The sequence below is a fragment of the Apis cerana genome, linkage group LG12 (genome assembly GCF_029169275.1).
Source record: "Apis cerana isolate GH-2021 linkage group LG12, AcerK_1.0, whole genome shotgun sequence".
Taxonomy (NCBI): Eukaryota; Metazoa; Arthropoda; class Insecta; order Hymenoptera; family Apidae; genus Apis; species Apis cerana.
The window spans coordinates 3929369-3941614 of NC_083863.1; the positions used below are offsets into that span (position 1 = coordinate 3929369).

Genomic DNA, 12246 nt, shown 5'->3' on the forward strand with positions numbered 1-12246 from the left:
TATTTACAATTCGCGACCACGACATAAAAGGAAAAACGAACGGACACAATGGGCACGGGCTCGGGGCCACGGCGTCGTATTTTACGATGCCACACGAGCGCGGCCGTGTCCGTGAAAGCTTCTCTAGAGGACTCGCGATCGCTTCGAAGCGCTCATCGATCGCGCCGTCGGAGGATGAGTTTCGCGATGCCGCTAACGACGTCGGCCATAGCCACGCTCGTAAACGCTCGCCGCGCGAATCCCTCCATCACGATTTTATTGTTTCACGTCCGTGAACGTTACCGTGTGTCATTGAGCGGGTCGTTAAAAACAAGGGGGGACACAAGGGTATACGTTTCAGCGTGTAAATTTGTTTTGATCGCGAGCTCGCCAATTCGTCGTCGGGAGGAGAGCGTCGCTGTGTAACACGGTGCGACTATCCCGTAAATTCTCGGCCCAATTAAAAGTTTCTAATTGTGATATCTGCCGCGTTTGAAAGGGGAAGGCGAGAAAACGTATCGTTGCTTCGATTCGAACGTGGTTTGCCGTGCTGGAACCTAATTTCTTCCGTCTTTTTGAGAAGAAAAGAGAAATTATTATTTAGAACGGAGATTCATTTCGGTTTAATTGGGATGATGAATTTGTATATCATGTGAAAGAATATGTGCTTATTATTGAATTGATTGAATTAATTTTTAGATACAGTTTAAAGATTAAATATATCGATCATTGGATAATCAAGTGATAATGCTTCGCTCTTTATGCCAATTTTCGAATAAAAGAAAAAATGGCAAGTAACGTTGAAACAATACGAATGATGATCGAATAAAGGAAGTTATGTAAGTAATCACGATATGAGATTTCTTGATCCAAGAAACAAGCGATATTTTTTCTCTTCTTTTTCTTCTTTGCAAAGTATTTCATCCGAAACATTTATGACGATCGATAAATCAACTTTTTCTCTCAAATTCATCATTTTTAAGGATAGCCTGAATCAATTTCAATCAATTGTATTATTCTTCATTGAACTTTATAAATGTTTCGATCGCATATCAAATATTTATCGTAACAATATTGAATTACATTCTAAATTTAAATGTTGCCACGTTTATGGTATTATAAAGAATAATATTTGTTGGATATAACGATATTCAGAGGAGGCATCATTTTTGTGATCTTTGTGAACTCGGACTCGAGTTTACAAGTGTAACTATCATTTAATGCAAATTTAAGAATACAATTTTTTTTTCAATTTAGCAATTCTAATTTTCGTATTAAACTTATGCAAAGTTTTCTCTTTGTCATCAATTTTGAATTTCTAATTTTTCTGCATTCTTTTTAACGCGCTTTTATTTTATTATATACGAATAAATCTATAATAGCTTCTATAATAATATTTTATATATCGATATTCGAATAATCTATCATTTAGAAATTATTGTTAATGAAGTTTATATCTCGATTTTCTTCTCTTTGCCGATTTTGAATTTCTAATTTTTCTACATTTTCTTTTAACGCGCTTTTATTTTATTACATACGAATAAATCTATAATAACTTCTATAATAATATTTTATATATCGATATTCGAATAATCTATCATTTAGAAATTATTATTAATGAAGTTTATATCTTGATTTCTTGATTGGAGTTGCACCATCTGAATATTACGTAATATAAATCTAGTTGAAACAGAATGGAGAACCACCTCATTGATTACTCGCATTTGAGTCGGAACGTTCTCTTCGTGATCGATAATTCTATATGAAAATTGCGTATCGCGAATTGGACAAAAGGATATATGTAATTTCACAATATGCGTGTCTCGATATCGTGAATTCTGCTATTCTATCATCATACATCATGATCGTATCATCATACATTACAATTTGCAACAATTTGTAACAATTTGTAATTTTTCGGATAGTAGAATAGTTAGATCCACGCGTGTTTATGCAAATTCGTGTTATTATGATGGAAATAAAGTAACTGGAATGAGACAGAAACAAGTTGATGCGTGATTTTCTATTTTGCATTTTTCGCACAGCGAATATATACATATATTTTGCATTATATTTAAATATTTAAAGACACATGCATGGATATATTGCAAATTTTATTGCAGATATTGTGAATATACGTACGATTATATAATTAGTAAATTCAGTAAATTCTCTTATCGTTATATGATGACAATAATATTTCAATTTAGTATTTCACGTTACAGAGAAATTCATCTTATCCGAAAATTCCAATTTTACTGAAGTTTATCGAAACTTTTTTTTTTGTTGACAGGAAATCCCTTCGAGGCAAAGAGGAATCAATCGAAAACTAATCGATCAGAAATTTTTTCAATTTTTGATGTAATCTCATCTGGATATATTTTTCACGATAAACCGTGATAAAACTGAAAGAAGTTAGAACGTTGATTACATCTCCTCGTATAAATATATGAAAGAAATTTTTATTTGTAACTTTTTTATGCTCTACATGGATACGAACATTCAATAAAATCAAAACATAGATGAATGTAATGTAGGATACGAATACTTTTGCGATGGACTATATAATCAATGCTAATTATAGACCAGATCAAACCATATTTTTGCAACCTTGAATTAATAATTGAGAGCTAGATACAGCAATTTATATTTTCGAATTTCTACAATTCAATGTAATTATTCCAATGAATAAAAATGAATTTTATGTGAATTTTTTGGTATTTTTAAAAAGTTCGGGGAAATAGAATATATCATTAATCGAGATCTGGACCGAATTTCATTATTGAAGAAAATAATGAACAAAATATTTATTGTGAAATTTCAATAAAAGTACGAAATACAAAAGAAAAATCGCAATTAAATATGCATCGATAACGTGATATTGAATTTTTTGTCATATAAAATAATTTTTAACGATAAATGAAATATCAGCTAACGGCATTAAAAGATGAAATTGTAACCGAGCTTTGATATTACCGTATATAATAACTTAAAATCTATTATTAATTTTTTATATTACATTCTTTATATTAATAATCCACATTCATTGAATGAAATACATCAAAAATTTTTAGACTGCTGATTATTAAAAAAAAAAATATTATACAATTTTTATATTTGCAACAATTTTGAGATACAATAATGAAAATGAGAATAACAAAAAAATTCCACGCCTCCAATAATTATTGTTACTGATTACTACTAATTATTAATATCTAATACATTCTTCTTTTCCTTATATTATATTTCTGTATATTTTTCTTACATCTTTGTATACATCTTACATATTTCTTACATACTTATATATCATAAGGAAATATTTGATTCTCAGATTATATTAAAAATCCACTCAGAATTGTATTAAAAATCCACATTATCGAATAAGGAAGACTGATTGGATTTATATAAATAGATTGACTAATTTTTAACGATATTGCGTGTATATCACATCACAGTAGAAACTGACTTCTATTATGCTATTTGTTTGTTTCTGACATTGTAATTACAGATTGTTGAATAATTATTAGCGTTTAAAAAATTTACTATAAGTAAATTTTCTTCCTTTTTTTTTTTAAGAAGATTTTGTGTTCACACTGTATAATAGTATAAATTTTTAAACTGATTTTAAAGTTTTTTTATTAGATTATTTATTGGAATAATATTTCTTTTATATACTATAAATTATTTAAAATTACTTGGGGAACATTAAAGTCAAAACGAGCGTTCGGAGTTAATTGAGTTACAAGTTTTTAAATGATTTTCTATAGTCTGAATCTTTCGTTGTTTCATAATCTCTAAAGTTTTTTTTATTTTCTACGAGGATTTAAATTCTCATTTCATTATGAAGAAAATAATTTTTAAGTTTCGTTGAAATTTATAATTATATAATTATATCGTATAATTCATGTATGTTAATTAATCTAAAAAGAAAAAAATCTTAAATTTATTATTAAAATATATAAAAGATACAGAAGATAATTAATATTTTAATAACAACGCAACTTTCATGATATTCTATTACCTTATTACCACTAAGATTAAGTTACTAATAATATCTTTTTAACTTCCTACTTATCAATCACCGACCGCAGAGCCTGGCTAATAAAAGAACATTAGAAAAACATGTTAAAATGCTTCAATTGTTATTACATCAAATCATTTTTTAATCACTTATACATCAAATATCTTACTACATATCTTTTTACAACGTACAATCTCCTATTTTTAATTTATTAAAAAAAAAGAAGAGTCGAAAAACTGAAAAATTGACCAATCCCCTCTATCCTTTCTTTTCTTTTCTTTTCTTTTCTTTTTTTTCGCTCGACACCCCATACACTCGATTGACGATTCTCCGATCGGCGTTGATCGAACGAGGAAAAGGGAGATTGGCGAGCCACTTCAAAGAGTCGGTTCGAGTCCTCTTCCCGGGGAAAAGAGCCCCGACCAGGGTTCATTTTTCTAACGGCGATGCGGTACCAGAAGCGCATTTGCATCTCTCTGTTCGCGAGCTCATTTTTCCGACTATCTCGTCGGAAATAAATCTGCCCTGAGCCACGGAACAGGCCGCAGCCGGTAATAAAAAAAGGAGGGAAAAAAAAGGATAAAAAAGAAGAAAGGAGAGAGAGAGAGAGAGAGGAGGAGAGGGAGGGAAAAAAGGCGAACGACGGATTCTCCCTTTATCTGCGCCACGTACCGCGGCTTTTTAATGACGGGCATAAGTAAAAGCGCATCCTGGCCTTAACGACTGAAACTGAGCGCGGAAATTCATTAAGGGGAGAGGTGGAGATTCAATGATCCAAGCGTCCATGAATTTCGTGGATCGCGCGGGCTTCGCGCCATTTTTCTCGTTTTTCTTTCTTCCTTTTTTTTTTTTTTTTTTTGATCGTTTCACTCTGTCGCCATTCATCGGAATTTTAATACTCATGTTTTTATCATGACCAGTTATTCCCCGAGCGTCCGCTTTTTTCTTCTTCTTCTCCTTCTTCTTTTTTTCTCTCCCTTTCTTTCTTTTAAAAAATTATCACTTGCGCTATTTTTGAGGATGTGTTATGCCGAGTGTGTTGCGATAGCGGTGTGATTAATTGGGATCTCGAGCTGCCGAGATATTAAAATTTAACGCGCCGATTCGGCTCTTCCATTCGTATAAGAGATACGTATTTTGTATTTAAGTGAGTGGTTTCGTTTCTCTGCGATATTGACGATTCGAGAAAAATGTACGAAAGATTGAAAGTGAAATTAATTTGAAAAAAAAGAGATAGAAAAAAAAGTATCAAAATATCGGACACTGGTCAAAATCTATAAAATAAAATGCTTCAGATTTGGCATTTTGAGTTATATTCATATTCATGTGTTAACAAAAATATTCGATCGTATAATATCCAAAATATGAACAGAATTTGTAATAAATTGTATTTTAAACGAATGCTGATTTTGTGTATCGTTTCTTATTAAATTATTAATTTGTAAACTGTGTTAAATTCAAATCTTGTCAATGTGCATTACGTCTGAAGGATGTAAATAAATATTTATGCAAATTTATCTATATTTACATATATATTAACTCAAAAAAAAAAAAAAAAGGAAAATTTGCATAAAGATTTATTTCATTCGTTAAATATTTCATAATACGTATCTTTTCTCACTTTTACGTTTCTTATAAATGCAGAATTTTAATTATCGAAAAAAAAAAAAAAAAATACAGAAAACATTGAAGTAATAGTTTATATGTAGTATCTATTCATAAAACATTTACTTCGTTCCTCTGTTGCTAATTACCATATTTCAACGAGCAAAAGCTAAATCGTGATATTAGATCTCAGATAAAATCTTTGTGCAGCGTTCAACCGTGACTTAAAAAAAAAAACGAAACTTGAACATTCTACTTCGATTCATCTAACGTTTTTATCTGACTTCTCTGGTTGTATTTATGAATTTATTGTTCGATAATTGTCCAATGAATTGTTCGTAATGAATCGATCATTATTATTTATTTTTTTCGTTTGCTTTGTTTTCCGATATTTTTATCGAAAAAGAAGTAATAAAATGATTTGTATTTCATTCTTTGCTAATGTTCTAATTATATGTTAATATCAATGTCATGTCATTTATATTTTCAATTAATATAACTATCCATCAAGCAATTTCTTAAATGATATAAAGTATCATTTATCAGATTGAAGAATATACACGAGAATGTATCTAATGAAAATAAAAGCCGAAGGATAATTCCTCATAATAGAAATAAAATAAAAAATGATAGAGTAACAATTTTTCAAGACTTTATTTTCAAGAGAATCGATTAAAATACGTATAAAAAGAAGGAAAAATTTGTTTGAATATATTTCTTTCCTTCTTAATTATTCTACTTCGATTTATAAATTATGGCTGAATTAATGTCTATTTGATTAAACTATAAATTCTCTGTTTCATTTCAAGTAGATACGTAATCAAGAGATAATCCAGATGATCGATATTCAAGTACCCTTAAAATTTCACAGTTGATTTTTTCGAAAAAACGTTGCATTGGAGATCATCGTTCTCAATATATCACTATTTCAATATAAATTTTAGAGAAGATTTTTTTCAAAATTTACATTTTTGAATAATTAATTATTGTAATAATTAATTATTGTAACTCTTGGTAAAAATAGAAACGTAACGTAAACATAATTGCGATTTTCAAATCATCTCGCATTAAAATTTTCAGTATCACAAATACATTTATTTATTCAAACGAAAATTTATCATGGCGGAAATTCATCCTAATTTAAACATTCTAACGTAAATCAATCTCTTTTACTATGCATATTTTTTTTTTTTTTTTTTATTACTTTCCGTTAATTCCTCGTTTCCTTTTCCCTGCATTTTTCAAAAAAACGTTTTCATTTTCCCACCGAGCTCCTCATTTTGTATTCGGAATACATTATTGTATCCTATTTACATTTGCAAGGATTAAAGTCTAATTAAACTCGGAACGGAGCGGAAGAAAATTAATTTTTTTAATAATTATATTCGTAAATCCGATCAAAGGACAACGACTATTAAAAGGATAAGACCTAAAAAGGATAAGAATCGTTTCTCACGTTCATCCTGAAATCAGGCCTACGTTTCTCGATCTTTTCCACTTGTAATTCCTCTCGAATCGTATGGATGGGATTGTATTTACGTGCCAACTTGTATACGAGGTACATCGTGGCTTTGTATCATTACACTCCACCCGCCCCATTTATTATCCGATCCCGCCGGAAGTTTAGACGTTTAGGCGCGCAGGCGCACACGCAGAGAAGAGCGCAACAACAGCGTTTCGGTCTCCTCTTTTTTTTCCTTCGTTTACGACTTGAATAGACTCGAATTCTTCCGAAGAAACGGAAAAAATGTTGGACGAGAGAGAGAGAGAAAGGGAAGAAGAAAGGAAAGGAAAATTTTTTTTTTGAGAAACGATGGTTCTTCTCGCGGAGAGATGATGATGTTGATGATGATGAGTCTATTTAAACGTCAATCATAGATTAGACGAAGCGGACGAAGCTCGATCTTGGTTGTGGTTGCTTTGGCCTCTTCGAGGATGGGCCCAGTGGTAAAGGCCACCTGGGCTGCACTACTCATAGAAGCCACCTTCGAACCCATGGAAGCTGCATTTCCAACCATCATGTGCTGGAACACGTGGCCGTTTATCGGTACAGGTAAATCCTACCTACGATTGGCCACGCTCTGCTCGATTACATTTTTCTATTCCCTTTTTAAAGAGGGTTTCTGGTTAAGAGGAGATTTTTTTTTTTTCATTACGTTTAATGAAGTGATATATTGCTCGTTATTGTGAGAAGGAAAGGAACGAGATAAGAGTTGAAGCCTTGAGCGAATGGATTCACGGATTAATTTGAATTCAAACTCTTGGAGATTTAATCGTTTGAGAACGAAATAAAATTAATAAAATTAAGTTAAGGAGAATGATAATAATGTCCGGTTTCTGTTAATATATAATTTTGTCTTGCTTGTAGAATATATTCTTAAACTTCTTATGAAAGTGAGAATGAAAATCGACAAAGTACTCGTTCGTAAAAGGGGAAGAAAATGTTTTTTAAAATTATTTTTGTAGAATTACTGATTTGAATAAATTTAGTTTACTTATTTTTTCTAATTTTGAGAGAATCATTTTTAAGTTTTACTTTTTTTTTTAAGAATATTAAAACAAAATTAAGAAGCTAAGAAAAATGATATGATATTTTCATTAAATGGAATAAAATAAAAACTTGAAATCTAACACAAATGTAGATTAAACATTATCAAATGTTGATTTAGGCCTACAAGCATCCAACGCGTGCTTGCAATAACAATAAATCAATCCTCAGGCGAGTCCAAGCTTAACCTAATTTCATGTAACCTAATCCAACGATGTTTAAAATCAATAATATTTTCGCACATTGGATTTTTTTCGATATATTCACAACAGTCTCGAATCGTGGAAAAATCAAAATAAGATAAGATCAATTTCATAATAAAAAAATATGAATAAAACTATAAAATTTTTCCAACTGATAATAAATCAGTTAATCACCGTACAATCCACTCATTTCTCATTATCTTCCGCGAGAAAAAAAAATCTACCTAACAAATCGACATAACATCAATCCCTGAACGCATCGACACGTTTACACGCGACTTCGCGTAGAAGTTAATCGAAATCGCGAACAAGGAATACCGAAGGGGTTGCCTCAGGCGAGATCTAAACGAGTTACGCTCGTTTCTATCCCCTTATCAGGATCGCGATAAATGCTCGTAATAAGTTCTTATCATCAATCATTCTGACAGCCTGATAACTCACTCCCATTCACAGATACACGTCGCGTTTCCCGCGTCTTTTGTCGATCGTTGAACGTTCCTCGACTCGTCCCTCGAATCTCTAAAAATCTCTCGACAAAGCGAATTGTCTCGAAGAAGGAAGAAAGTCGTCTCGTCTCGACTGTGATTAACTCGCGCGCCACGTGGTCGATAAACGAAGGAGGTGATCGAAGGAGGAGCCTTCTTCCTGTGCCTTCGTGTCCCGCTCAAAAGTCGACCACGGTTCACGATTCGGCCGTGGAATGCACGGCTCCATTCATTCGAACCGGTTATTTCTAGAAAAGAGGAGGCTGAATGAAAATCTGTCAACCCACGTGGCGAAACCTGCGTGGCCAATGACCGCTTTCGACCACGGTCGTTCCACTCTCCTCGCCTTCCACCCGAACCGAATGAATCGATGACTAAATCGCTAAACTCGCGTGAAATTCAGGATAAGATGTAACGGAATAATCTAGTGAGACGTTTTCAATTGGAGCTAGATTGGAGTTGGTGTACTTCTTTTTTGCAGTTTGTTAAAGATACTATTTAATGAATATAATCCTTTATAATGATTTTACTTTGAAACCATTTATCCATACTTTTTGAGTCTTGACAGATTTGGTTTAAAATTTAAAATTATTTTAAACCATGGAACCTGGTATTTTTAATAATTTTTTTACCAAATAAAAAAAACTTGTTTCAATTTAATTTCGTTAATTAAAAAATAAATTTGGTTATATAAGATTGCTTACAAAAGTTAATTATAATTAATCGATTCCCGCGCTTTTTCGCAACCAATCACACGTGTTTCCACTATCTAAGACAATTCCCCGTGTGGGGAAAACTGGGATAGAGGGGGAAGAAGAGAGAGAGAAAGAGAGAGAGAGATCGTATCTATTCTTCCGTTACGCTGTCTTGAATTTATATATGCGGTGCATAAATAATCCTTGTATTGCGAGATAAGGATCTATGATCGTTGTTTACGAGCATTACCGTCGTAATTCGTTTTCCAGCTAACAGGATTCATTTCTAATCTCGTTGCCCTTTTTCCATCGGCTCCTTCGTGATCGTCCCGTAGTCACGAAGGAAGAATCGATGCCTCGAACTAGCGATGTTTCGACGACTAGCTAGCGAATAGGACACACGACGCCTGACCTGAATTCCACTAGCGCATGATAGACGAACAAATTGCGTAACACACGCGTGCTTCGTGTGGACTCGCCTTTTCGCGCTTCGCGTTGGTCCTTGGAGGGAGAAAAAAAGGAGCGAACGCGCGGACGCCAAAAATTTCTTGCTTATATAATTTCTTGTTGTCTCGGTATGCACGAACTGACTGTCGCGTTTCATGGACCAACGGAACGATTCGTGCGCTGATGGATCGTTTAGGTTCGTTATTTGTTACGCATCTTAGTAAGAGAGATGATTAAACTCGAAGGTCGTTCGAGATTGAAAACTCGTTTAAATCGCGTACGATGTAAACGAAACGAGACGTAAGATTTAAGATTAATTTAATCGTCGGTTTGAAATCGTAAGAGAATAAGTAAGACGCAAAAAAAGTCACGGTATTTCTAATGTTCTACTTTCCAAGCGTTTGATATTTGTATTGGATAAAAGCGCGCGAATGAGGTTTCCACCTCTACGTACTGGTAGGTAGAGGAGATTGAATCGAAAAGTAAAGGGAATTAGTTTTCTTTTCGGTCGATCGCGATAAAATTAAAATAAATTCGTACGATTAAGAAAAATCATCTACATGCGCTATGTATGCCTCCGTAAAGGTTTATCGCGCGTCTGCCATCTCTCTAAGAGTTGCCTTGAGGATCCAAGGACTTCAATTGAAACGATACACGTTGTTATATTGTACATGTACGGGAGTATATACCGGTTCGCGAGAGCTCGTTTCGCGGTAATCGACAATTGAATCGACATACGGTTCGGTTGATAAAGAGCGGGAAACTCACTCTGCGTCTTGTTGTGGATCACGCAGCGATCGTATCGCGTTCTCCTTTATATTATCCCAATAGGATTTTCTTCGTCGAACTCTCACGTTGCTGCCACAACTTTTTGTCACGCACAGAGAGAGGCACACAGAGAGACAGACACTGAATCACTAAAAAAATTGTTTTCTGTTAAAACACGCGATATTGTTACAGGAATTTCAATCTCGAGGAATCACTGCGCGAAACTTCAGCGGAGGCGTACTTATCGCGTGTAATCGCGCGGCTCGGCTTCCCGGCGAATGCTTCTCGCTCGTGAAACAACCGTGAACACACCGAGGAACATGCACGACACACTGGGAACCGATAGACAGAGAGAGAAAGACAGAGCGATAAAAGGGAAGGGAGAAAAAGAAGGAGAGAGAAAGAGAGAGAGAGAGAGAGCCTCGTGTGCGATCTTCCGAACGGAGCTCTCACCGTGCACTGACTGCTCCGCTCCGCTTGCTCGCTACCGTCAATAAGATCGATCGAGTCCACTACTCGCGAGAGATCACACTAGACGCGCAGCGATCCGCCGAAAAACTCCCGTGGGACGCTTCTCCGCCCTCTGCAGCCCTCCTCGCCTATTCTCCCTCCCTGCTGTCCCTCGCTCCTTCTCACTCGCGCTCCTCCCCCCCTTTACTGCCCTCCCCTCCTCTTCCCGCCGTTCTCTAGCTTCTTCTCCCCCGCCTCCTCCGCCACCACCCTCCCACTCTACCCCCTTCAGCGTCAGTGCACTGCTCTGTGTGCTTTGAACGTGTATGCGCAGTCTGTGTGTAGACATTTATACATATAAAGTAGTATACTCTCCCTCCCCCCTCCTTCCTCCCCCCTTCCCCTTGTCGGTCTATCCTTTTCTCGTTCTCGTATCGCTTTCCTTCTCCTTTTCAGAGCATTCTCTTTCTCCCTTCCCCTCTTTGTTTAACGCGAGAGGTTATCCCTGTCCCTCTTATCGTGGACGCGCTATCACGAATTCCGGCGGCCAGCGACACTGGCTACGTGAACTCGACACTGGTCCCGCGGTGTCATAACACTGGTAACAGCCTGTCGTGGGCTATTAAAAGCGCGTACAACGTTGGGGGCAGTTATCATGAGCGTGATGCGCGGACCGTTTGCACACGCCACACCCCGGAACCACGAGGAGGAAGGACGGAAGGAAAGAGCGTCGCGATGACAAGAGCTGATCTTCGTGAAGTTTTAAAAGGCGGGTCCCGATTCTATCTCATTCAGAAACTTTTTTCTGAATTGATTTTAAAGTGTCGTGTTTTTTCGCGATATTCTTTCTTCCACTTTTTTTTGATTTAGAAGAGATAGAAGAAAAAAGTGTCGTCGATCGTTTCTATTTTGGAATTTTTGTTTATCTTCTTATTTATCTTTTTTCATTTCTTCCATATTCAATGTTATTCTCGTTTGTAATATCTTTTTGTGAAAGTTAAACAAATGGGCCAAAGAAGTCGATTTGGTTAGGTTCATTGGCTTG

The 12246-nt window shown here is 34.9% G+C and overlaps 1 protein-coding gene and 1 long non-coding RNA gene across 7 annotated transcripts in view; one reads left to right on the top strand and one right to left on the bottom strand.

The window, feature by feature from the left end:
- LOC107995534 (methylcytosine dioxygenase TET) overlaps positions 1 to 12246 on the bottom strand; it is a 172798-nt gene that overhangs the window by 47939 nt on the left and 112613 nt on the right. The gene's annotated exons all lie outside the window — the stretch shown is intronic.
- LOC133667105 (uncharacterized) lies at positions 93 to 2689 on the top strand. The gene is made up of 2 exons (XR_009832261.1): positions 93 to 818; positions 2273 to 2689. It is a non-coding gene; the product is annotated as an uncharacterized LOC133667105 (long non-coding RNA).